The sequence below is a fragment of the Pinus tabuliformis genome, chromosome 2_2, assembly GCF_031772625.1.
Source record: "Pinus tabuliformis cultivar Carrire ecotype Pingquan chromosome 2_2, CPIR1, whole genome shotgun sequence".
NCBI classification, from domain to species: Eukaryota; Viridiplantae; Streptophyta; class Pinopsida; order Pinales; family Pinaceae; genus Pinus; species Pinus tabuliformis.
This window is the reverse complement of record NC_142300.1, coordinates 534,802,037-534,826,982: the sequence shown is the minus strand read 5'-3', so window position 1 is coordinate 534,826,982 and position 24,946 is coordinate 534,802,037.

Sequence of the window (24,946 nt, the reverse complement as noted above, 5' to 3'; positions counted from 1 at the left end):
AGTAAGATAGATACCTTATTGAACTTAGAGGAATAAAGATGGAAAACAAAGGAAAATTTTATTCTCCATCAGATTCATATCAAGCATTGGCTTGATAAGGAGTCTATGGGGAACAAGGAGTTTAGTGTGGGAGACATAGTATGGAAGTGGGACAAAGCCCACAAAGAGAAAAGTAAACACACTAAATATAAATCCTTGTGGATAGAACCTTCCATTGTGCATGACAAGCTTTGGCACCATGCTTATCATCTACAATCTTTGTATGGGTTGGCCTTGTGAATAAAAATTTTGGGTGAAAGTGTTTTGTCTAGTACTAACGAATGTGGAGAAAGTTTAAAAGGGGCTTTGTGACATACAATAACACTTGGTTAAATTTTTGCCCCTCTTATTAAAATTTTTCAAATATCCTCAATGTCAATGATGTCTCTATGGAAAATATGATCCATTCAAATTGAAAACATTAGAAAAATCCATGACACACACATCTATTCTACGATGTTCATTCCTTGACTCAAAATTGTAATTTGAGAGGTGTTTTGCATGCTGCTCCAACGAAGTAGAGATGGAAAAGGGGAAAAATAATATTAATCATATTAATTGTAGAGAGGTATAATGGTCTCTATGATGAACCCCAGTATTGCAACAAGAATGCTACAACTCCCAAGGATACCAACTTAAATTTTCAACCCAAGGTTCGTATAAAATTAAGAAATTTTGGCACTATATGTCCAACATACAATGTGTCCTTCTTTCATTGATCAGATGTAATGGAGTGAATGTCATGAAATCAATCCCTAAACACAAACCCTAATTGCAAGAAGGTAAAGGTTATTCCATTTGTAGGAATGAAAAGAACTTGCCTATTTGTAGTATGTAAACCCTATGCTACTTGTAAAAATTTGAGTCATTAGTCTAATTGCATAACGTGAAAATTTTCCTTGAAAAGAAACTAATCCTATGCAAGAACAACAATTTGTAATTGAAATCCTAAGAGCATGAATTCAAAGAAATAGTCCTAACCTACATTGTAATAATAAAAGTCCTAAGTGGTGTCTATTATTCGCTAATCATAGATTTAGAGCCTAGGGTTCATTATTCAAGCTTAAGGGACAAAAACCAGGCTTTTAGAGCAAATGTTGTCAAGTTTACATGTGCGACAAGAGTGCTACAAAAGGTGCTACAACAAGCCCCCTTTTGCTACTAGAGGAGATAAATTGCTGAATTCCCAAGTAAATAAAATTAAAATGGGATGGGACTTTTTTTCTATTAAGTAGGATGCCTTAGGACTCCATTCCAAGTGGAATAACTTTAAGATAATCCTACTAACATGTGATAAACAATAGTAGAAAATTACTACTCTAAAAACTGGAAATTCAATAACTAGTGACCTTGTTAACCTACCAAATGACTAACCTAATCAAGTGAAAATTATATGGGGTGAATTTCGTTAATAACTTGAATGTTTTTATGATACAATACAAGTGGAATCAACTCAAATTAATCTCATTAACACGTTCTAAGAAATAGTATAAAATTACTACTCCTAGAAGGGACTTCCAGAAATTCTAGATTCATGAACTAGTAACCCAATCCAAGTAGCTCAATGATGAAGATGCCTTTTCAAAGCTATTATAAGGATACATCATGCTCATGAATCTATAAATAACCTAAAAAAAATCCACTTAAGTCATTTAACAAAGGTAACCTACAACAAAAGAAGCATGAATAGTAAATGCATAAATAAGAGATGCAAGTGAAAAAGACATTCAAATGACATAAAGAAATTATACAAAAGGGATCTGAGACTCCTAAGATGGCCAATCCTAAGGAAACTCAGAGTCCTATAAATGAAACCAAACTCTAGAACCTAAAAATGGCACCAAACTTCATTATTTGAATCAATACAAGTACATTCCTGCTAGAAATGAAAGTGGAGCTGCTAAAGAACAAGTTTTCTCCACAAGAAGTCTAAGAAATACATGCCCCTAGAGGAAATTTCGAATTTTTACTTACAAAAATTTATGGGGAAGAATTCTCCTTGAAAGGAGGAGGCTTTCCCCTCCAAAATCCCTCAAATAGTGCATATGGTTCCCAAAATTAGGAATCTACATTAAATGACAGGGAAGACATTCTAGATTTTCTCAATCATTGGAGCTCCAGAATTTGTGCAATAATTTCGTAATATATTGTTCATTTATTGTCCAATATTGATCCTCCTCTAGTAGGTAGAAATTCCTTACATTATCTCATCCTCCAAATATTCATAATCTACCCAATATTATCAAAATATTCTACAAAATTAAATAATATTAGGCATAAATATGCAATAATATCTAAACCTTCCTAATGAAAATATTAAAGCTAAAGTATGTCATCTAATGTGTTGAAGGATGGTCATATGGGCCTTAACTTATGTCTAATTTAGAAGCTCATCATACCCCCTACTGAAAGTGTTGCTCATCCTCTAAGAAACTTATTGGCCTAATTATGCCTCATTCATGACCCTAGTGGCATCCTTAACATCACAAGCTAACTCAGAAGGAATTTTTTCACATATTCTCTTGCTCCATATTCTTCCTCTTCTTTGCCATCTCCTTCTTCTATCGATCCATCATTTTATCCAAGTTCTAATTAGGCTTGTGCTTGTGTCTTAAGAAAATTCTCCCTATTAATGTCCAATTTCTTTTTCCCATGATACATGTTTCGAACATTCTCCACAAAATATGTGATAATTAGCATCCTTGATGATTCGGTGGACTCTCTTCGATTGAAACTAATCCCCATGATTGTCAGTGTGATTTTCCAAATTTTGGCAAACCAATATTCCAAATATTCTATAGGGGTAAACCACCCATTTATCCATATTGGTTAGAGGAAGGAAAACTTCAGTATCAACTCAAAAACAATTCCATTTCCTTTTTAATATTTCTTAACTCAAAATAAAAATTCAAATTAATCTTTTATTCTCAAACTATTATCGGCAATTTTCACTAGACACATTGTTGAAGGAATGAGAGGTTTTGCAGGCTTGTTTCACACAAATGGTAGAGAAAAATGTGTAATTAACCTTCTATTATATTTCCATCTTCAAATATAGGGTTTTAGGCTTTTTTAGCTCTCTAGACTTCCTTGTAGCACTCTGTCTTCACCTATAGAAAAATATGTTTCTCGTGTAGCACATAGTCTCTCTCTTTATTAGCAACCCTGTTTATCCTATAGCAACTATGCTCGATCCTGTGGCACCTACAAATCAACCTTGTATCTCTTCTATATCACCCTAGGTAGCCCCTAGTAGCATCTAGCTCATCTTTTGTACCCTGATGGGTTTCTCCAACTCTTTCTTTGGAATGATTAATTATGCAAGATAATTTGAGCCTCGTACTTTTATTTCCTTTTGTGGTAATGGCTCAGAGAACTTCATTGACTCAACCTTTACATGAATTTCCTATTTTATTCATTTTCCCTACTCCTCATAATCATCACCCCTCTTAATTTGGCTTTTCCACATCGCATGAGTGAGGGAGTTAGCTTCGCTTAACTGACTAAGGGTGGCCGAGATTGCTAATCCATCCTTAGCTTATAAAACCTCATCTCTCATGCATTGATAACAAATTTATAACCATAGTATGATCAAGAGAACAGGTGAAGAATACTGCATACCTATACCTACCTATGATCTCGATTTGCTGGAGATGTTTTCATGCTGGAGATGGAATTCATAATACGATCATCTTGAAGGTGTTGGTTTCCTTTGCTTGCTTTTACACTGGTCTTCTTAGCTTGATGATCATCTGACTGATAAATTTTTTGTGTTTGTAGGTTTCTTCCTGGTGTCCAATCTACATCTGGTGGAGTGGAGGGATTGTTTCCTAAGGAGGGTGTGCCCCTTCTCAACTTCATAAATTAGTTCATGATGCTCAAGGTGGCTAGATATTCTGATCCATGGATAAAAAAATAATTGATGTTGAGTTTTATTATAATTGCATAGGTTGTAAAAGGAGGAATATTCTTCCTGTAGAAGTCATTTAATTCCTCTTCTAGACATCATTACTTCATGTGGTATTTAAGGCGAGTCATAGGAGGTATAGAGAAAGGGTTAAAATCATCAAGAGGTGGTGTAGGTGGTGGAAAATTTGATGACAAAACTTTTTCTAATTTTTTCATGTAAGGAAGAGTGGAATTTGAAGAGGAATCTTCGCTAGATGGAGTCAATGAGTGATGAATATGATATATAGAATTTCATGAAATTTTCCTGAAGCATAATTGTTTTATCCATATATCTCAAACGATAGATTAGATTGACCTTAAATTAGGTTAGCATGTTTCTGTCATCCTTATTCACCCATAAAAATTCTTGGCCAATGGATGCATGAATCTTGAGGAAAATTAAAAATGGGTTTAGATGATGGAGACCAATTTATCGAAAAGTGTGCACTGGAATTTGCTGAAATTTGTTGAGCATGTTACCATCATCCATATGCATCTCCCCTTGAAACGGTTGATAGATGCACAGTTTTCAAGATATGGTAAAATAAATTTATGCCCTATGTATTTTGGCCTCATATAGAAAAATATAACCCTCATGTAGCATTTTAGTACAACGAGGAAAATGAATGGGAAAGACTTGGAAATTATGGGTGGATGTTGGAAATGGATGAGGGTGATGGATTAGCAAGGGCTTGGTCCTATTGGAGAATCTTGGAAAAGGAGGTGAAATCCCAAGCTTGACTTCCTTTGACAAGGTTTTTGATCATTTTTTTCTTTTGGTGCTAAACTATTTTTGTTGCTTGCAAAGGTTGGAGAGAACCTGCATTCATCAGAGAGAGGTACATGGACCAAATAATTATTTCCCTTTTATTTCTTCATTTTCTGATTTCTTTTCTTAGCCTACTAGTTGCCTCAATGGTGTTTTCAACTTGTAGGTCTACCTAGGCATCTCAGAGGAGGTTTTCAACTAAGATCTTTTCTTTTTTTAGTTTTTTCATTTTCCAACTGATCGACTGCCTCATGGATATTTTTAGTTAGTTAGCCAACCTCAAGTGCCTCAAAGGAGGTTTTCACCTTATATTTTATTTTCCTCTTTTTCCTTTTTTCTTTTATTTCTCGATGCTACCTTGCTTAAAAAAACAAAATCTCTTTCAACTATAGGAATACTTTCAATGGAGCGATATGCATAAGAATATGATAGATAAAATCATGTGTATGCTCAAAATGTATGCTTTGAAATGTACCTGAATGTGAGAGACCAAATTCTTTGGCTCAGATGACATTAGGAATTGTTGAAGAAGAGCATGTTGTTGCACCTTAATGATTGCCTAGAACCATTTTTCAATATATTTGTGATGCCCTTGGTCCACTTGCACATTTGGATCTCTTCATGTCTAGTCTTCTACCATGACACTCAAATCTTACTCTTTTTGTTGATTAGTATTTTGAACACATGGAGGATATGACGGTAAACATGAGGTAACTTTCTTAATCTATGATTCTGATGTCTGCTCTTCATGAAGTGCATCCCATGATTATTTGGTCTTCTCGTTTTAATATTCAATGACATCAAGATAATATTTTTTTTTGAAATACTCTTCTTGAGATAAGATGAATACCATTTAGATCAAGAGGATATGTTTGGAAGTGTTGTACCTCAACATTGTGAGTGGGATGAACTACTTCCTTGTGTTTATTTGAAAATGGTGGTAGAAGTAGTGGAGTGGGAGTGGATATTTGAGATGGACGTGGTTGTGGTTGTGGTTATGGTGTAGGTGGATGGTAGGGATAGCATGGATTTTGGTATGAAGGATATTGATGAAAATATTAAGGATATTGTATATTCCTCACATAAGGTTCTTTCCAACATTCTTGCCAAGATTCATTTTGGGGTTGAGATGGCCAAGGTTACCAAGGAAAGGGTGTGTTCTAGTTACTTTGATATTAATGTGCATAAAATTTAAATTATGAATTAGGTTCTTTCATCATATCAGGTTGACTCGGCTGCCATGGTCTTCTTTCAGCTACGTAACATAGCTTCTTTCGTGATTAACTTGCTCCATTGTCCTCATGGTAAACTTCCTTCAAAATCGGTAATGGTTGGAAATATTTAATAACATGTCATTCTACATGTACAAAAAACAAAAAACAAGATTTTGGAACAAATCTAGTTAAGTTTACACATGCTGCATGAGTGCTACAGGAGGTGCCACATGAGGTGCTATAGGAGGCCCTGTTTTGATACAGGATGAGATAACTTGTCAAATTCCCAAGTAAATCAAATGAAAATAGGATGTGATTTTTTTTTATTTAGTAGGATTTCTTTGCAAACCATTGCAAGTTTAATCACTCCAAAATACCCCTGTTAATACCTCCTAAAAAACAACATAAAATTACTACTCTAAAAACTGGAAATTCAAGAACTAGTGAGCTAGCTAAACTACCAAATTCCTCACCTAATCAAGTGAAAATGATATGGTGTTAATTTTTTTGTTAAATTTAACGTTTTTATGATGTAGTGAAAGTGGAATTAACTCAAATTAATCTCATTAAAACATTATAAAAGACAATAAAAATTACTACTATTTTGCTACAAGGGATTTCTAGAAATTCTGGATTCGTGAACTAGTAACCCAATCCAAGTAGCTCAATGATCAATATGATTTTCCAAAACTATTATAAGGATGAATAATTCTTGTGACTCTATAAATCACCTTTAAAAATCATCACTTGAATCATTTAACCAATGTCACCTACAACCATAGAAGCATGGACAATAAATGTAGAAATAAGAGATGCAAGTGAAAAAGGAATTCAAATGACATAAATAAATTAGGCAAGATGGATTTGAGGCTCCTGGGATGGACAAGAGTAAGGAAAATTAGATGATATGAAGGAAACCAAGCTTTAGAAACTAAAAATAGCACCAAACTTCATTATTTGAATCAATCTAAGTACATCCCTGCTAGAAATGAAAGTGGAGTTGCTAAATGACAAGTTTTCTCCATATGAAGACTAATAAATACATGAACCTAGAGGAAAATTAGAATTTATACTTATAAAAATTGATGGGGATTCATTCTCCTTGAAAGGAGGAATATTTCCCCTCCAAAATACCTGAAATAGATGATGTCGTTGCCAACACTAGAAACTACATTAAATGAGAGGGAAAACATTCCTAGATTTTCTCAATCACTCAAACTCCAGAACTTGTGCAATAATTTCATAATATCATGTTCATTTATTATCCAATATTGATACTCCTTTATTAGGGAGAAATTCCCCGGATTTTCTCATCCTCTAAATATTCATAATCCGCCTAATATTCTCACAATATTCTTCAAAATAAATAATATGAGGCACAAATATGAAATTATCTCCAAGCCTTCCTACTAAACATATTAAAGATAAAAATATTTCATCTAATGAAAAAAAGAGAGGTTTAATGTGCTGAAGGATGGTTAGATGGACCTTAATTTATGTTTAATTTAGAGGACCATCACATTGAAGCAAAAATGTCTCTCATTGTCAATAAGTTGGGATCCCTATTCAGCCTTGGTGGTATAAATGCTGATAAAATTCAAAAGAGAATATTGGAAAAAATAATAAGGGGTGAAAGAAGAGAAAGGCTTCCTTCACAGAGAGGTGAATCAAGTAATGTTGTTGGGGTATTGAACAAACATGCTGGCAGCAAAGCAATTCTTGTATTCTTGTAGCGACTCCTATGGGATACTAAACAAGCCTCTTGACAGTGGAGCAACAACGGAATTGCGAATAAAATATGATTATTTTAAACTCACAACTGTATATTACCCTCTTCCCAAATCAAAACAATTGTGATATGGAAAGCTTTGTAAATTTTGTTTAACTGAGAAAGGGGATGGAAGAAACTACATCTATTATTGGGTTAAATGGGGAAGCCAAGGTAATCCACATGATGAATCAGTACTTGTTGGAAGGCTAGACATGGCACTTAAATATAGACTGAAACAAAAATGTCGGAGTTATTCTATTGTGTTGCAAAGTGGTGTCACTGCTACAACAACCTCCAAATTCTATCCCCATTCAAATTTTGAGTCCTCTCGTTAACCATGTGAGTTGTTACTTCTACAAATCAAAAACATTCCATTCTTGTTTTCTATGTTTCTAAGACTCTTTCTAAATAAATCCAAGTATCGTCTTTTGGTAAGGGAAGTGTCTCATTACATGAAAGAGAATTATAGCACATATTCAAGAGGAAGTTGTGGTGTTTTCTCTTGTAATAATAAGTATTATATATCATATAGATATGTATTAGACCTCCTCCTAACGGACTTCACACTTTCCTATTGTAGTCATCTTTTATGCCATAAAGTGTATCTTAAGTGTTCCACTTGGAGGCAAGTGGCATTCTACTATTGTTTTAATGGATGCATGTTGATTTTAGGTGTTAAGTGTTTCATTGTTGTGTGGTTTATCATTTATGAGTGTGTGATTGTGTTCAAGTCATGTTCTAGTTTCATCTTTCACTTCACTGGTCCCACACTTAGTCAATTTATGAATTGTTTCTATCTATGCAACTTGGTCAGGAAACCACTCTTGAGATTTCCTTCCCGAATTGTGCATTGTGTAGTCTCAGGACCCAGTTAGCCACTCTTGCATCTTAAAACTATGCACTGTGCAGTCACTACCTCCAAGGACTTCACACTGTGCAATCATAGTGATCAGTCTCTTCCTCTTGCTCTAGGAAACTGCACAAGCTTTCTCATAGTCAACATTCCACTTTGCACTATGTACTTTCAGTGAATAGTTAGGTCTGCTGCAATCCTTGACCTGCACAACTACGTAATCACTTGGCTCAGTCTGTACATAATTGTGCATTGTGTAATCATATTAAGCATGCCTGGCTCACTGCATCACTGAATCCCTCAACTATGCAATCATGTCTTCCAGTCCCTTAGCCAATGCATGTTATGTAGTCTTAGTGAATAAGACTTTGGCATTGTCTCCTAGAAATGGGCATTGTGAAATCCCTAAGCCTCCTCCTCATCCCTGCACCTTGTTTCGACGTATTTAGTGTCTTGGATGAAGAACAAGACAGTCTAGGAGATTTCTAGACTGAATTCATCTTGTCATGATTGAATTTGATCTGCAGGTATTTTTAACTTGACGAGACAGGATGATTCTCAAGGAGGATGCCAGGGAGACCATGTAATAAGATACTTGCGAAGCTAGATATGCAAAGAGAACATGAAGTAAGAAGATGAAGGGACACTAGATCATGATAGGAGATTGAAGATAGAGATCACAAGGAAGACTCCTAGAGTTTTTGAGAATAAATATGAAGTACATGCAAGGCCCATCATGAAGATATAAATATTTCAGTAAGGGAAAAAGATTTATATTATCATTATGAAGTTCCATGTCATCAATGCCAAGTCATGGTTTGTCCAAGTGTCACTTCGAGAATATCATGTCTCATTATATTTGGCCACATCATTTGTGGATGTAATTATGTATTTCCAAAATGAGAAAATGTAAAGTGTGTGGAAGCCCAAAGGTCACACATAGCATGTGAAAATTCATGTAGAAGTTCAAGAGTCTCATAGGAATTCAAAAAGTTACAAGGAGATCAAGATTCACAAGGGAGGTGGGGATCACCACATTTGTTACATATAGACCATGATAAATCAATAAAAGTACTTTTAACCTTGGATTTTCAAGGTAGGCATAAGAGAGAATATTAGGCTTCTGAGAAGAAAGTAGTTGCTTAAATTTCCACTATTGGAACACGTGTTGTATCATTGTAATGGTGTATCTTGGGACTTTCACTTTTTAATTCGAAGCTCTTGGAGCAGGCACACTTTTCATGCATATGTTGTAAATGATTATGAGAATATTCTTTCATTTTTTATGGTATATTCTTGTGTTTATATATACAAGTGAAAATGAACTATTTCATTCACTTTAGTATGCTTCTTTGAATCATGTGTCTCTTTCTTTCATGATCTTTATTCCTTTCTGAGCTATTTTGCAAGCTTACTAAGGATTCTTTCACATATATGTGTGTGTATTTATCAGGATATTACTATTAAATTTGTCTTAAAGACTCACTTTATTTTTTTTTTTTATGAAAGAAAAATTATACAGTTTCCAGTTGGATACATCACAAGTCTAACTTACTTGTTTATCTAAAAAGTACATGTGTTTCTCTTGTGTCATTCATTGTAGCCAAAGAAAAAATTTAAGATTATGGAAACGAACCAACGTTTTGGTTGCAGCTCCTATTCCAAATGATGTGAGGTCTGGTTGGGACTTCATATCAAGGAGACCCCCTTACTGTTGGTGGCATATAGTACCATCAACACCATCCAATTTGGATGGAATTTAGTCATGATACCTATCCACCATGTATCCCACCGAATAGGCCAACTCAACTACCACCAAAAATTTCGACCTCATTGTTGATGAGATAATATGAAAATTTTCAAATTTTCATAATTTTATAAAAATTTTAAAATTTTCCATCTAGACAAAATTTGTCTCTTTGTTAATGCAAATAGTTCATTGTTTCACTAGATTTGAGTTATTAATTCTAATTTGGCTTTCGTTCTTGTATATTTTTCATTCCTAGTGGAGTTTATCTTTTTAATTACATCTCAAATTGAGAAATTTTCCCATTTCCTCTCCCTAAGAAATTCTACCAAATAGTTGTCATGTGACTTGTAATTTTTCTTTTATAGATAAGTTGAACCCATCTAGCTTGATTGTTATAATTTGGCCTCCGTTATGACTTTTTAACACCCCTAATCACCGAGTAGGTAATAAAATGACCTATGTAACTTGATTTAACCGAATTTTTTCCTTGAATTTGATTCTTGTAACATTTATTGTGGATGTCTAGTGAATTATACTATACAATTGTTTCATGTACATGAACATAAGTATAGAATTGATGCATTTAAATTATTGTTCATGTGTTCCATGTTGAAATACATAAATAATAAAAGTAGAAATACATAAAAATAAAAATGGAAACATGTATTTTAAAGGAAGAATTACCTATCTATAGACCATATATGTTCTACCCAACCATATACCACACTACTCATAATCTCTCAGTTGTAGGTCACTCGTGAGTTGTGGTGTTATCAATAAAATAATCATGCACCCAATTGTACCATCTAGGGTACTCAACACTGAATAATGGTGTAGACAAATTCACTAGTGATTGTTGGAATTCATGAAAATTCAACAAGATACTAGAGGTTCCTAATGTTTCCATTAAAAGAATCAAATTGCACAAAGTCACTTTAGCAGTTTTGCATGGATCTCTATGATTGCTTCCATCATAGCCGCATATATTTGTAGAACTAACATCTCAATAGTCCATGGGCCAAACACAATTAATTTGGAAATCACCAAGTTAAAGGATGGGGTTAGGGTGCTCAATCTATAGCCACTACTCTATTTAAGTGGAGCTAAGAAGCCCCCAAATGAGTCCCCTTATGTCCCACTAGGTCACTCAAAAGTAAAGTATCATCAATGAGCCAATGGGTGGGATGGCATGAGATTGGACCTGTAAATGTCACTAGACTTGGGATTAAAACAAGAGATAATCCCAAGAAAATTTATGCTATCAAATTTTCTAGCAAACTAGCATTACATTTTGTTCATAGAGCTCACCATTAGAGATCTCACAAAGTACTTTTTTGAGGAGATATCATTCTTGCAGGGAGAGGGAAAGGGACAAAACATAGGTTCCACTTCCCTAGTAACTCCCTTAAGTGTCTTTGGGATAATTTTGTAATTATTTTCATCAAGAAGTAAAAAAAATTCTTTCTTCCCAACCCCCATTGTTCATTTTCCTTTTTTTCTTTGTTTTTACATTGTAATTAATGATATTTCTTAGATATAGTTTCCTTGTTCAATATTATTATTATTATTATATATTAATTTTTTTTTTTTTTTTTTTTTTTTTTCTGTTTTTTTCTTCTAATAATTTACTTGTTAATTTTATCCAAGGAATACCAACATTATAATAGGGTGTATTTCGATACATTCTAGCTCCAAAAGGCACACAACGTGTGGCCATTACTGCACAAGTTCCAAGGAGTTCCTAAGAAAACATGGTACATAAATAATACTAATCATAAATAGGGATATGTACTAAAACCTAACAACCTCCATGTAACATTGTCACATCCTCCCTCAACCCACACAAACTAAGGTAGTGAAACCCCTTATCTACACTCATAATATATTGGACCACACAACTACCCTTCCCAGTTCTAAACTTGTGTTGGACAAGGATATATTAGTTCTCTATGGATTCTAGGAGTCCTCGCTACCCTCAAGGGTCTCCAAGTACCTCTATAGTCTAAGCCTAAGGAACCTATCCCATTTCCACGAATCCACATAGGATTTTATGATGAATCAAAACATGTCATAGAGTCACGACTCCGTCCATTCTAGGGAGTCTCATCACCTCTCCTTATATTAGGAATAAAATGTAATGGGTGATAAAATAACATTAAAACTCTCACTTTTATGTGCATTTCTTTGTTTTGACAAATGAAACTCAATAAAGCTACTTTATGGACTTAGGATAAAACATGTGTAGTTTTCACATGGACCTATTTTAATAATAGTTTATACCCCATATGTTAATCCCCTCATCACTTATTCCTTAGCCCCACTTCCACACATGTAGAGTCACAAACCCCCAATACTCTTTTGTATGACTCGTTCTATAGGTGGTGTATTTTATTAATATTTGTATGATTACAAGTTTGCGTAATTAGGCTTGATAGCCTTTTAGCACATACACTCACTAGTCCAAAATCACGTAGTCACTCTAGCCTTAGACAAATATGAAAATAAACACACATATTTGAATTCTTATGTACATGGGCACAAAAATCCCAAAAAAGTCCCTACCCTAGTAACCTAAACATGCTAAGTACATTACATATTCAAGGGTTATCTTAGGGTTGTTACATGAGCCAAAAGTATATATTGGTCCTTTCATATGAATAGAATTTCCATGCAAGCTAGACTTAGGAAAAGATATATATGATTCAACCATAATGGCTTGGCCCCTATAAAGTATTTAAAGCTTAGAAATAGATGATGATTAAATTGGTGAGAATAGATGCCTTAAATGAGTAATCAAGGCTTATGTTAATGAAAACTAATGGATAGAATGAATTCTTGATCTTGTTAGTTAGATTATAAGGTATGATGAAGCCTTCAAAAAACATGTTCCCAAATAACATATGACTTCAACACATGGATCAAAATAATGTGTAAGATGATTTCCTAAATATTATGATAATATTTTTAACTGTAAAAAAGTTAAGCTAATTGATGTAGTTAACAAAGAGTATGTTGGAAAATAACATGACTTAATCCTGACTGTGATACAATAATTAATGCTAGGTAATTAGATCTACTGATCTAACTAATAAATGTGAAAATTACAAACACTATATAAAAATAAATAAACAGAAGGGGAAATAAACTAGAAAGTAAATTTTATTATTTTTTTTAATATTCATTTTATATATTTTAGTTTTTAAATATTGTAGGATATTATATAAACTAATTACTAGGTTATAGGATCAATTCCTTACCTCAAAGAGATATTAGGTTTCCATGAAAAGTAATGTTGATGGAACTAAATGTATTTCCCTCCAATCATTACTTAAGGAGGATAAAGTTCTTAGGACCTAAATGGGAGGATGGCTAGATCTAGGATCACATCCAAGTGAAACAAAGCAATCTCAAAGGAGGTGTAAAGAAGGAGGGAACATTCCTTAGACATATAATCCTAATGCCATATTATTTTTCCCTTCGATGGCCAAAGGATAAATGAGTGGAGACCTCACGTTGAATGTTCTTTGTGTGGAGCAAGATGAAATTTTTTATCCTTAATTGCAACATTATCCTCTAACAAACTTGTAAGAAAGCCTAATCTAACCCTTTAAAAATTCAAATAATTACAAATAATGTAAATGTTATCAAATGACTTAAATAGTCTCTTCATTATTATACACCACCATGAAATCAAGAAGTCCCTTTCCTTCTATAGAATGAAGCTCCTCAATTTTCTTATAACAATTTTCAAGTGGGATCAAAATCATGAGTTCTCAAATCACTAGCTCAATATCATGTGCTCAATTAGAAAAGTGAATGTCACCCTTGGAATTGTCATTGAGGGGTCTTTTACAATATAATAATTAATGTGCCAATAAAAGCATTAATTTAAAAATTATAGGAGTGCTAAAAGTGAATTCTTCTTCAAATTAGGGATTTGATCAACCACATAGACAAAATATTTTCAATAACAATATTATGCTATGTGTAATGTATTCAACAATGGTTTTGCATGCTTGTGAGTTATGCTAAGGTGTCTAAAGATAGATGAAAACCCTCTTTGCAATAAAGTAGTCAATGTTCATTTATAATGGTGGCTATGACATATTAGTGAGTTTTTATGTGTTACAAGCCTAATAATCCCTCTCAAAACAACATAATAAATGTTAATTTCTTTATTTTCCTAAGATTTCTATAAAATATAGTCATAAACACTTATACATGTAAACAACTCATAACATAGGCTATGTTTCCTAGGAATCTAGAGAAATGTATAATGTATAAATAAATAATTATGGAAGAAAACCATTTTAGGATCCTTCATGGCATCACCCTTAAGATCAATAGATGTACATGTCTTTCATTATATGTTTAAGTTTTAGAGCTAGATTTGTTTTTCCTAATATCCTTTTGTGTAGAAATTACAAGAACATTATTCTCTTGCACAGTAAAATTCTTCTCTTGCTTCCTAACCTACTCTCACCAACACTTAGCTAATTCAAGCCTCAAACAGCCTCCTATTTCATTGCACAATCTTGCAAGAATTAAGATCCTAAATAATAGGGAAATTCCCCATTTCCTCATGCAAATCCAAGGGGAATTGATCATCTACTAAGTGCAAAAGCACTGTACACTAAAAAATATACATTGATAAACAAAAATGTTCCTTTTCCATCTATTCAACTAGGAAATTCCAATTCCATGCATGACTAGGTCTATTTTTAGTTCATTGAATAGTTAACTAAGAGATCAGTGAGTTAACAACAATCATAATAACCACTCAACTGACCTTCAACTGACTCAAATAATTACTAGAGCTCTGTTAATTGAGTTAAAATAACAATAACTCAGCTAGATTGCTATATCTTAGCAATTAACTCATGCACAACTCTACCTCTATCCTACAAACTCGAGTTTACTAACTTAATTAGTAGATAAGGTCATGTCACTCTAGCTAAATAAAATCCAACTCATCCTGCTGATGTGGAAATACAAATTTTCTCCATTAGTCAAAGGAACTACTCAAATGAAGCTTTTTTTTGCCACAAATTCAACAACCCCTCTTAGCAAGAAAATGATTCTGCACAATCCCAATATTACTCTTAAAGGAATGTACTATAACACAACTCCCTCTCATTGTTGTTGTTACTAATTTAAGAAATGCAACTGAGAAGCATCCAAAATACAGAATCAACTATGTATTTGAGCTACAATTGTCTGTTGAGCATTTGACTGGTACTAGTCCTTACACTACCTATTGGGAAATATGCTCTGTTGTTGAGCCTCATGTTCTCTTGTCATAACTGCTTTGTGCTCCTCAGTATTTGACTACTCAAGCTGACACTAATCCTCCTGCTGAAGAAAATTGTGGGTGCCTATAGAAAGGGTAATGATCCATGAGAAGAGTATACTGCAACTACTACTCCTATCCTATGGACCCTACACAAATCTTTGCAACTCTAGGACTAAGGCTCTACATTTCCCCACCTCACTTTTGGAGGTATAACTACATGCATAGTGAAATCTATCTTTAGCTTGTAGATATTTTTCACTCTAACTACAATATGCTTCACTTGTCTAGTAGCAACATGCTTCAGGAAATCTTTTCCCTTGCTAAACACCACACCATAACCTATATCCTCTAATATAGCTATAGGAATAAAAAAATTCTTCAGCGCAGACCCACATATTAGATTTTTCAAGTGAAGATGGGAGCCTAAATCCCTCTTAAAGGTGACGATATTGATTCCTTTGGCACTATGCCTCCGATCATGTCCAAATTCTATGTGCAATTTGAGATCCTTCTCCTCTATGCTACTATATAATTCCTTGTTTCTTTTCATATGATATGAGGCACCATAGAATAGGTACCACTCACTCCCTCTTATTTTTCTTGCCATGAAAGCAAAGAAGGTGAAATATAACTCGAATTGAGCTGCTAGAGAATCTCCTCCTAATCATGCTGCTGGCTCCTTACTAGATGTCTTGTGTTAACACTTAGTTTCATAGTTTATGTATTCATAGCAGTGAAAATATTTTATTTTGTTGATGTCCTTCTTCTTGCCATTGTTTTGGCGGGACTCTGCCTCACCTTCGCCCTTGTTTCCCTTGGCATTATTTCCTTTACCAACTAGATCACAATCTTCTTCCTCATATGCAATGGATGTGGCACCATCTCTAGTGTTTCTTTTGATCTCCTCCTACAACAAATGATACCAAATTCTCTCCCAATATGATATCTTGTCTCCTCCATTAACTGTGTTATCTCTTAGAGGAAACCCCACCTATGGGAAAATGTCTAAGCTAACGTCAAACCACTTTGAGGTTGAAATCTAGCCCTTTAAACCTAGAGAAGGATCTCTCCCTAAAATTAGCTATCAAAGGTCATAGTGGTAGAGGGTTTGCAATAAGTCCTATGGAAACATTTATTTAGGAAAAAGTAGGGTTGGCTGAACTGTAGGAAGATATAAAAATTTAATCATTTGAGTTATAAATCCTTTTGAAAATGGAGTCTCCATGGAAGCTTCTAAAACTGGATTCTTGAAAATGGAGTCGCCAGAGAAAACACCTTGCATCCAAAACTGATATCGAAATCTTTTTTTCCCTCAGAAATATGACCTTAGATAATGAAATTGTTTGCGGAAAATATGTCTTTCACTCCCCCATAATGGCACCAAAATGTTATCTCTTAGATGAAACCGTGGTTGCAAGAAAAAATGTAAGGAAACCTCGAACCTCTTTGATATTGAAAGATGCCTCTTCAACTTGGAGAGGGATCTATCCCTAAAATCTCAATTACTTAAGGAAACTATAGTAGAAGGTTTTCAATTGAGTTTTGTGGCTAGATTTATTGAAAAATGATTGAAATTTGGTTGGGCTATGTGAAAGTTATTTCATTGGGCATAGAGTCTAACCTAATTAGGTTTTATAGAAACACAATTTCGATGACCAAAACATAAAAGTAGTGTAGCAGAAATTCTTTTGACACTTAAGTAATTTATAAGAAGATGAAGGAAACTAATGTAATGTTTAAGTGAACAACAATTATTAATTCATGAAAAATAAAGAAAAGGGAGAATAAAATATGAATCCCAATCTCATACTCTATTTTTTAGACCTAAGGAAATATAAAACAAAGGAAAAAAAAAATAGGGAAATAAAACACAAGATTTTATACAAATTCTCATAAATACTATTTTCATTAGTGATCTACCCAAAAATACAAAATGATGTTAAATCTCAAATAAATACCAACCCTTACTTCTTCTACAGTCTTTGCTTATCTAGATAATACAATAACTATAATATGTTTGTAGCTCAAAAAATAATTATAGTAATCCAATAATATAAGTATAAATCCCTTAGGTATATGCATATGAAACTTTCCAAACCTATCTGCATCAAAAGATCATGTTGTTTCTAGAGTCATGGCTAGAAATAAGGATCAGCAAGTCAAATTTGATGAGGTGGTATCCAAGTAAATAATTCTCCATGAGATTTTTCCTCATGGAATAATGAAAAATAGGGACCCATGATCCCTTCGAAAATCCAAAATCGTGATCATTGTTAGAAACTTGAGAGAGATTTCTTTAAATGGGTCCATTACGAAAAAAATCTCCTTTTTTTTTTTTTAAATCGTTCTCATTTGTTTGGAAATAGTTCCTGAGATTATTGTGTTCTACAAGAAAAAAATAGTTTTATCTGACCATTTTTCCAAAAATGCATTACTACTCTCGTTGTCAAAAAAAATTCTTTTTTTATTTTATTTTCAAACACATGATAATGATGACGCTCCCATTGTTAGTTCATTTTTAAATTTACTGAACTCACAGAAATATTGATAGCCCATTTATCAGCAAATACATGATAACAGTGACACTTATCTTGTTAGTGTATTCCTCGAATAATTTTCTGAACTCAAAAAGCACTAATAGTCCCATTATCTACATTTTTTCCTGTAATTATTACAAATATTTCGCTAACATTGTAATTGTCAATATTAAAAAAAATTCAAACTTAAATAGATGTGATAACAAACTGAATCGTAATAGTTATACTAGGATTTCGAAATGCCAGGGAGTGCTAAGCGCATAGGTTCAGATGATGGCACATTTTCTCATACTCCTCCAAGTAAATCTTGAACTTAAGTGATTATGGAGAGGTATTGTGGAATGGTTTCATTTTTCTACATTTGAATTCTCCTTAGTTTATCTCTCAATGCCAATTTATTGACATCACTGCTACTCTAGAATAGACTTGTGAGAGTTTTTCACATTGCAAAATGAGTCTCCTTTCCATACAAGCTCGAAACCACATGATGTTTGACACCCTTTAGAATAATCCTCTCGGATCTTGCCATGTCTTTCTTTCATTCAGAAAGTGTGTGTGCATTTGCTACTGCTAGTTTTATAAAATCAATTTGTGTATATTTTCATACTCCATTATTAGCGAGGACAACTACCATCCTATCTTTCCAAGCACAAAAATTCAAGATTCCCTCCAATGCGTACTCCAACCTCAACCTATTGAAAGACATTTTTCCTACACTGAAGAGAATCTGCACCAACAACTTTGCAAATTGAAATTTATAGGAGAGAATATTTGGAACAAGGTTTCACTGCAGTCCTCCAAGGCTTTGATACCATGCAAAATTTTGAAGAATTTTTCTATTTATAATGAAATCAAACTAAAATAAAGAGACATAAGTTTCTTCTACTATTTTCAAAAAGGGTGAAAAATGATAGAAACACATGAAACCATAAGAGCACAATGAAAATAATGATTTTACAGGGGATCCTAACTCAGAAGAACACCTTTGCTTCTTTTTGTTAATCTAGATGAGAAAGAGAAACAAGTACAATGTCCTGCTTCAATTCTGAAGCACACCCTACAATATAGAACTATTCTCATGCTTCTTGACCTACTATGGAAAAAACTTAACAAATTAAAGCCTCATCCAACCTCCTATTTTATTGCACAATCCTGGAGGAATTAAGCTCCTAAATAGTACAAAAATTCCCTATTTCCTTATGTAAATCCAAGGGAAATTCATCACCTACTCAATGCAAAATATTTGTACACTGAGCAATATACAATTATAATACAAATTTTCCTTTTCCATCCATTCAACTAGACGATTCTAATTCCATGCATGACTGGGTCTATTTTTAACTCATTGACTACTTAACTAAGAGATGAGTGAGTTAACAATAGCCATAACTACTCAACTAACCTTCAACTGACTCAACTAATGAGTAGATCTTAGTGAACTAACTTCAACTAACAATAACTCAACTAGGTTGCTAGATCTTAGTAATCAACTCATAAACAACTCTACTTATAGCCATAAAACTTGAATTTACTGACTTAACTAGTAGATGAGCCCATGTCACTCTAGTTAACTGCAATCAAATTCATCGTGTTGATGTGGAAAAACAAATTTTCTCCATTTGAATAAGGCACTAATCAAATGAAGCATGCTCGATACAATTTCAACATTTTGAAAGTGAGCTTGGAGAATTGGGTTCCATTTCTTAGCATCGTTTAATTTCCTTTTTTCTTCATTTATTAAAATATTTAGTTTATCAATTTTATCACTTTCATATTTTTGTTCTTTATATATTATAGGGACCATGGGAGAGTCTAATAATGAGCTGGTGGTAGATGAAGGTGCATTCATTTTTTTTGTATACCTCTTTTTTTATTTTGATATTCTATAGATAATTTTAGTAATTTCATTTAAATTAATATTTTTTCTGCTTCCACTTACAAATGGACCTTTTAATGATTGTCCCTGAGGAGTCAAGTAGGACGGGGGCAAATCCTTTTTCATGAATGGAATGAGGTGAAGGGATAAAGCATAAACTATTATGTATGGAGGGCATATGGAGCAGTACCAAAGAAAATAACCTAGTAACACAACCTGCGCATATGAGATGATGTACTTCTCTGAGTATGCTATGTTGTACATAGTATGATAAGACAATTGAATAATCTAAAGTATTATGAAGTGTTGTTAGGTCCTATTTCAATAAGAAACACTATCATCACTAACTAAAGTCCATAACATATTCTAAGTACATCGGTTTGCTTCTTACATTCATAAGAATATCATTCCATCTGCCATTTGAAGTGATAAATGCTTCTTTTACATTATAGTTGGGGTAGTTTATGTGTTTGAAAGAGAAAATGAGAAAGATTCCTCATGAGTGAATATCAAGTGTGAGTAGAGGAGTTCCAACAAAGTGAACAACATATACCCTTATGGATGCTTCTTCAAGTGGTTACACATTCGAGGTTACAGAGCAATAATTGAACCTTATCAAGCTCAATAACCATGAAATTACCTTAGAAATAGTAACAGAAAACCTCACTATATTGTATTTTCCTTAGGATTTTGATATATGTGAAATTAAGAAGTTTCATGCACCATGAATGGGCCTGAAGGCCTTGACCATAGTCATCATAGGGGGAAAAACATCCTCATGTCGTTGACATAGGTTATGGCAGCAAAACAAGAGCCTTTTCATCTCAACATATCTTACCAAGCTCAAGGACCATGGGTGTGCATTTAAATCACCACATTGGAGTATATATAGCTTATGGGGCCTTAAACAATACCCAAGACTTGAAAATAGTATATAAGAATATAATCAAAGCTTCCCGAGATCTAGAATCTTGCACAAGTACTCAAACCAACACACAAAAAATTATGGAGGTCTTTGGCCTTGAAATAGGATATAGGAATGATCAAAATATTTTGGGCACTAGAAATATGTGTCAAGGTAAGGAATGAGTTTTTTTGGGACACAATAAATCTAATGCCTATTAAAACTTCCCATCTTTAGCATCATGAGTAACACTAGTCTTGGAAAACATAAAAAAAAAAAACTCTCTTTAGGGAGCTCCTAATATATGACATGAATATGGGAAAAACTATTATTTTTATACATCATTGATGGGTTTTGAGTCATGCTCATAGTAAAAGTAGGGAGAAGGCAGCCTCCCACCATATACCTTTTATATTTGCTTCAAATTCCATACAAAATTTATTGAACCTTCATAAATTTATCCCATGTTGATTAATAACCACCTCAAAGGGCATTATAGGTACCATCACTAGTTTAGATTTGCTCTACGACTACATATAAAGGTCTCTCTAAGATATTTGTATTAACATAATGGGAACTGTGTTGGGCATAGTGTTGTCATGGATGATAACCAATCTTGTTTCATTGGTGCTGAGGAAGGTACAATGTTCTGGATGACCAAGGAAGGAAACTTTTTGGCACAGTGTTGTCATGTCCAAGGTTTAGCAAGAATTTGATTAACACGTTAGTGATGTCAAGAAGATATGAAGGCCTAAATATTATTGAGGCTTTTTTTTGAAGTTACAACAATGAACTAACTATGTAGATCGTTTGGTTGGGTAGTTGTATCTAAGACCTTTCTAATGGTTTTTAATACTTGGTTAAACTCCTCCAGAATGAGAGGATAAGTTAGTTTGAAAGTAACACGGTGAAAACACCAAATCTTCTATTAAAAATACAAAATTTGTTAACATTCATGCATCTATAGAGAAAATCCATGCTTGGGTGAGAAATCAATGATAGTCGGTGGGTAGACATATGTGTTGTTAAATGATGTTAATCACCATGCAACTATAGGAAGATCATATGGTTATGGATGCTCTGTTATCCATGAATGATAGATGGATTACAAACATGCTTTGTATATAATGAAGGTTTCACACCCCCATGCCTTTTGAAATTTTCCAATTTGAACAAATGGAGACCTGACATTTTGATGGTGAGATGTGGAGCTTTAACTAGATGCCACATGAAACATTCAACAACACGACATATGGATTGATAGAATTGGAGAGTGATGATTTGGAAAAAAGGGTATCAGTGAAAAGTGGAGACACAAGTAAACATAGATGATGATGTGGTCGATGACATGGAAGTATAATGGATGACATGGTAACATGTAAAGGTTCCACATGGCATGTCTAATTAATAGTTTTGAGTGTCCAATCAGGCCAATTTTTTTTTTTACATGTGGCACCACTCGAAGAGTGCAACATGCCATGATGACATCAAATTGACATCAACAATAGATTAACCATGGATGCCTATGTACTAGGTCACATGGCATGGTGATATGGAGGACTATGCAAGACCTAGGGGCTAGCCTAGTCATAGTTTAGGTGCAAAAATAAGGTCATATGGGAGTTTGATGTTAGATCCAAACTCAAATTATTTTCAGCTCAAACAATAGCCCAAGTGTACCCACACATATATATATGTGTGTTGTCGTGGTGCATAATGCATCAATTTATTGATTGATCATGTCTAAGATATATATACAGGGCTAAAGGAGATCTTGTTTGAGATATATGTCGTGGCTCCTAGATTTACAATGAAGCCTAAAGGCGATTTGGTGTATGATATATGACATGTAACTTGGAATTGTGTTGAATCTCAAAGGAAAAATGATTTGAGACATACTCCATGATTCTTGGAACTACACTATGATGAAGCTCAATGGTGATTTAACCTGAGATAAATGTGTAGAAATTAATGTGTATACTCAATACTTCTCATGAAATTTTCTAAATCACAAGACTTGAAGCTACTCTACTAATCTACAAATTTTAATTCACCATCTAAAATGAGAATGATATATATACAAAATGAAACATCACACATTCACAAATATTTGTCTAGGGGAAATCTAAACTACTAAAAACCCCTTACTATCTAAATTGCATTAATAAGAGAATAGAGATGAAATACATATGCTTTCTCAAGCTTGAGCACACCCTGCAAGTGTATAGTCTATTCCTATACTTGTCTGACTAAACCTAGCCAACATGTAGCCAATTTCAAGCCTTCCCCAACTCCTATTTCCTTACGTTGTTTCCTTTAGAGATTTCTCCTATTTTTTAGGAATTTCACACTATGGAATTGTGCAATTGCCTTAGGTCATTCTCTGATTTCATGCACCACCTATACACATTGGAATATGCTACAACTAATAGTACACAACCTTCGAATCTCCATCTCAACTGGGTACCTTGAATTCTTTACGTGCAACAATTATTTTGGGTTGATTGATTAGTTAAATTGTTCATCACTGAGTGTGATTAAATTTCAAGTTATAGAACTTGTCCTCCACTAGTTCTTCTCATAGTTAGAAATAGTTAAGCTGACAATAACTCAAATTAACTGAAATAGATTGCTACAAATTAGCAATAAATCATGTAGAACTGAACTTAATATTCCCCAACTATAATTTACTAAGTTAACTGAATGAAAAGAGCCATGTCACCTCAGTTAACTACCTGCAAGTATTTTGTTGAAATAAAAATTTGAATTTTAATATAGTTTCACAAAGGCGAAGTCAAAACTAGACTTTCTTGTTGTGTTTTCAACACTCCGTCTCAACAAGAAAGGGATTATCAACCACCCCCATCCTACACCTATGGAACTCAAACTTCCCACTTGACAAGGCCTTTGTCAAAATATCAGCATCTTGTTCTTGTATCAGAATGTACTGAAACAACATGATTTTCCTTTTCACACAATCCCATAGATGGTGATACTAGATATCAGTATTCTCGGATTGATAATGAAAAACACGATTATGAGAGAGTCTAAACAATTGTGATTATCACAATAAATCATAGAAGGATTCGTCATCTGACAGAACAAGCCAACAAGTATCTTCCTCATCCATATTTCCTCACATGCTTCTTGACTTGAAACCATGTATTCTACTACTTCTATGCTGAGTGCCACTGACCTTTACTTCCTGCTATACCAAGAAGCCGTTGCATACCCAACACTGGAAATTCCACCTAATATGATATTGATCTTCTGGTCTGATGGACTTCCCTCCCAATTTGCATCTACGAAGCCACACAACTTCACTCCCTTTGTCCCTTTGTACGAAATTCCAAATTGGGTAGTGCTTCTGAGCTACCATAGAACATGCTTAGCTTCCCTCTAAAAAATTTGAGTTGGCTTAAGCATAGCTTAATGCAACTATTTGACTTCATAACACATGTTTTCTCATGTGTTCACAAGATACATGAGTGAACCCACCAACTATCGGTCAATAGTTGCATCCACTTTCTCACTTGAAGTGGCATCCTCTATCCTCTCATTAGTCGCTAGAGGAGTCTCCATGGGTTTGCACCTATCCATGTGGAACCTCTGAAGTGTCATGTTTTCATATTTTCCCTAAGAGACAAACAGTTCCCCATCACCTTGCCATATGTCCAATCCAAGGAAGTAGTGCATGAGACCCATGTACCTCATATTGAGCTCTCTTGTAAGGTCCTCCTTCCAATATTCGATTAGCTTCTCATTAATAGTAAGGATCAAGTCATCAACGTATAAAACAATAATCACCAATTTACCTTCTACCAAAATATGATATGGGTTTGCATCTACTTCACTTTTGATGAAGCCCAAACCAGTGAGACAATTATTGATCATGGTGTACCAAACACGGGGTTCTTGCTTAATACCATAAAATTCTCGCTTAAGTTTGCACACATGATATTCTCAATCGAAAGTTTCAAACCCTTCTAGTT